At 39.1% G+C, this 3,968-nt stretch overlaps 1 pseudogene; it reads right to left on the bottom strand.

The window, feature by feature from the left end:
• Nucleotides 1–2,186: 2,186 nt before the first annotated feature.
• LOC143272783 (epithelial-stromal interaction protein 1 pseudogene) lies at nucleotides 2,187–3,234 on the bottom strand (annotated as a pseudogene).
• Nucleotides 3,235–3,968: the final 734 nt, after the last annotated feature.

The following is a 3,968-nucleotide window of genomic DNA, read 5'->3' as shown; positions in this document are numbered from 1 at the left end:
GGCCTCTTTATCAATTAAGATAATTAGGGACCCACTACATAGACAGCCAGAGTCGGGTGCTACATAGTGATCTAGTGGATTTGTTGTGGGCAGAGGGCATCAGTCTTTGGCTGTCATACAGGATATCATTAAGCCTTTGACTGCCCAGGGCAGTGCCAGCACTCGTATGGCAGACCCAGAAGGTCTCAAAGACTTTCCTGTGGAGAAAGAACTTCGGAAAGTTCGTGACCTATCTTGTCAAGAGATAGCAGAGTGGTCGAACCAACAGTGTTCACAGTTTGGCCAGAGGCCTGGTGATGGGTGATACATGGAGCAGTTCTTTGCCAAGTGGTCAGCATTACCACACTTGACGCAAGTTCCAGGCAGAGTCCATTGCTGCCCATTTCTTTGGAGACAACCTCAGCTGCTGCTATGAGAAGCTGTTTTTTCTGTCTGTCATGGGAAGCCTTTTTTCATTAAGCACCTTGAATGCTATGTTCAGCAGATCTCTCTGAAGGGTTTGAGGGCAGTCACATAATCTTTTATTAAGTATACTTGATTTGAAACAAACTTTGCTTGTTTTTAGTTACTTGATTCAAGCTTAACATAGATAACATATTCAGAAGGCTAAAGCTTGTTCTTTGAAATGAATTACATACTTAACATGATTATACACATACTCCTGAGCACATTAAAAAAATCTGATCATTTATATGGTGACTGACTGTGTCTTAATTATCTTCAGCAGTTGTACAGCAGGTTAGTAGCTTTTTATAATATTTAGATTTTAAAGTTTTGTTTCTCTTAAGTTTCAGTCTTTCTTCAAATTAGAATTGAAGATTTTTTAGTATGAAAATAAAACAATAAACCCTAAATACAGTTTACAGAGAGACTGGGAACTTTACTTTTCCTGATCCATCAATCATATACCTTTGCAGAATTTTGTATGACTTAGTTTATCCAAATAGCTAAAGCTTAACAATGTTAGCAAAGACAAGGGGGCATGAAATACATTGTCAAGTCAGGTTTTGCTAGCCTGGATGAACCTAGAAATTCATAAACCTTATTCATCAAATATTCTTCTTATCTAAAACTTGTATTGTTTTTTAGAAACCTAGTTGGTATTGAACACAGTTAGAAATACATAAGTGGTTAGATATACATCTCTAAGTCAGTTTCTGTTAACCTGAGTAGCCCTTTATAACCTTAGGAATTCATGAACTTTAATTATCAAGCATGTTTTTTAAAGTCCTATTTTTTATAAGCATTGTTCATGATTTGTCCTCATCAGTTATTTTTTCTCAACATTATACAAATGTCCATACCAATCCAAAACAGACTGGAGGTCTGCTATTGCCTCTTTAGTCTAAAAGAAAAAAAAGGATATACAGTGGTAAGCAGAGGGCTTTGTAGGACTTAGAAGTTTTATGGGTGTTACCTTCATTGGTTTATACCATGTGATCACCTTAACCAAGATGGCTGTGAAGTCACATGGTATGTCATCTCTTTAACCTTAGTAAAGATTGTTGCCAGCCACATGGTTGCTTCCATCCTGATGAGGTCATCACCTAAGATATCAGCAAGCTACATCATGGTTATTTACTCCAAGGTGAATTCATCAGGTGTACCCCATTTTTCTTTTTAAAATCATCTGTTTTCATAAACAGAAGTTGAATCCAAGTTAGCTGCAAGCATGCTGTAGATTTCTAACTATCAACCCTTTTGTTACAAGTTTTAAGCTAACCTTTTGTTACTGATATTAAAGATTTTTCTTTAAAACTATACCCAATGAACTTAAAAATTCTGAGATACAGACATTTTATGCACTGTTCCTACAAATATTGAGTTGAATTTTATAATTCAGAAAGGTATTAGAGACAGAAGAGAGGGAAGTACATAGAGAGTCCAATAAAACCTTGAAAGGGAATATAAGGTAAGCAGCAGTAATCCCTGTTGTAAATAGTTCACTTCTCAGTTATTTGAAAACACAGGATGCCTTTCCCTGAGCTGCTCTGTTTTGCTCTCCTCCTTGTCATGCAGCCAGGTCACCTGGCTGATCAAGGACAGACATTTGGAGGAAATAAAAGCTAGCGTGCTTGAGTGTGAGGAAGAAGGGCAATAATCCAACTCCAGAGCCATTTTTTTTTTTACAGAAATAGTTGGGAATTTATTTATAAATTTTTTTTATAAAAGTATAAGGGATCTCCTTTTGCTCAGATTTGTAGATTAAGAAAATAGGAATTCAGAAAGACCCCGAATGATCCCCAAACCTGCTGTAAGAATAAGTAAAGAAAAAAAAAGTCAATTAGGGGACACAAGCCTACAGCATCCACAGCTCTAACTACCTTGAATGTCATGTAATTCCCTTTTACTATTTTACTAACATTGCTCTAATTAGCCTTCTAATAAGAGGCAGAACTAATTAGGAGAAATAAGGTAACATTATGCTGGCAGTAGAGATTAAACACGAGTCGGCAATGAGCCTCTAAATCCACATATAACTAATGACAGAGGAAAACTGGCCACCCACAACCCCTCGGCTGAGTAGGTGGGCAGTTGAAGTTGAGGTATAAAAACTAAAGCCAAACAAAATTGCATGAAGGAAAAGCATCTCATAAGGGTTTTCAAGGTCAGCTGAAGAAAGCCCGATGGTAGTGACTGTTTCTCATATACCCCAGCTGTTGGTACTATTCATATTCCAACAGCCTCCAGACTGCTCAAGGCCACCTGGTTGACTTTTGCATTGGAGTCGGTCCAGAAAAGCATTATTTACCCTCCAGTGCTCAGCTTGAAGGATTTGGCCTCTTTCTTCCTCTTGGTGTCGTCCTTTAGTTTCTAGTAATCGATTCTTCTGATTTTGTCCATCCCTCATCTTCTGCAATTTTTGGTTGTCTTCCTTCCGTAGAGAATCCTTGTGTATTTGGCTACTGGCCCATACTGAGGACTGGGAAGCACGAAGAGCAGTTTGACAGGCAGTTCTCATTCTCTGGTCTGTGTCCAGTCTGCTCAAGAACTCAGCAGTTTTGTGTTGGTGATGCTCTCGGAATGCGTCACTTCTGAGGCTTTTTGAAGTTTCCTTTTCTCCTCTAGTTTGTTACTCTTCTCCCTCTGGATCGCCTTCATTTGTTGGAGCTCAGCTTCCTCAGCTTCCTTCCTGATTTGCAGAGATTCATCTCTCTTTAGCTTTTGCTGGTATTTAGATCGCATCTGTTGGAGCTGTTGTTTCTGCCTGACTTCAGATTCAGACTGGCTTCCACCTATTCAGAGGGCCTGATCCAGCTGGGGGCCCCTCAGCCTTTGGTTCATAGTTCATGTGTTTCCATTCGTTTGGCTATTTTTTTCAATAATTGAGTAAAACTGAAATTTATTATAAGCCACAGTCGTCTTAGGGACCTCCATGCTATATATGTAGCCTCCATGGTTCTATGGGTTGTGGTCTGATTGTTTTTTATTTTATATCTAGAATCCACTTATGAGTGAGTACATACCATGACTGTCTGTCTGGGTTTGGGTTACCTCCCTCAGGATGATTTTTTCTAGTTCCATCCATTTGTCTGCAAATTTCATGGTTTCATTGTTTTTCTCTGCTGAGTAGTACTCCATTGTGTATATGTACCACATTTTTTTCATCCATTCTTCCGTTGATGGGCATCTAGGTTGTTTCCAGGTTCTGGCTATTACAAATAGCGCTGCTATGAACATAGCTGAGCATGTATCTTTATGTTATGAATCAGCATTCCTTGGGTATATGCCCAGGAGTGGGATGGCAGGGTCTTGAGGTAGTTTGATTCCTAATTTTCTGAGTAACCGCCATACTGATTTCCACAGTGGTTGCACAAGCTTGCATTCCCACCAACAGTGGAGGAGTGTTCCCTTTGCTCCACATCCTCTCCAACATTGACTGTCATTGGTGTTTTTGATCGTAGCCATTCTGACAGGTGTAAGGTGATATCTCAGAGTCGTTTTGATTTGCATTTCTCTGATGATTA

This window comes from Peromyscus maniculatus, chromosome 4, assembly GCF_049852395.1.
Source record: "Peromyscus maniculatus bairdii isolate BWxNUB_F1_BW_parent chromosome 4, HU_Pman_BW_mat_3.1, whole genome shotgun sequence".
Lineage (NCBI taxonomy): Eukaryota > Metazoa > Chordata > Mammalia > Rodentia > Cricetidae > Peromyscus > Peromyscus maniculatus.
This window is presented reverse-complemented; position numbering and strand designations above follow the sequence as displayed.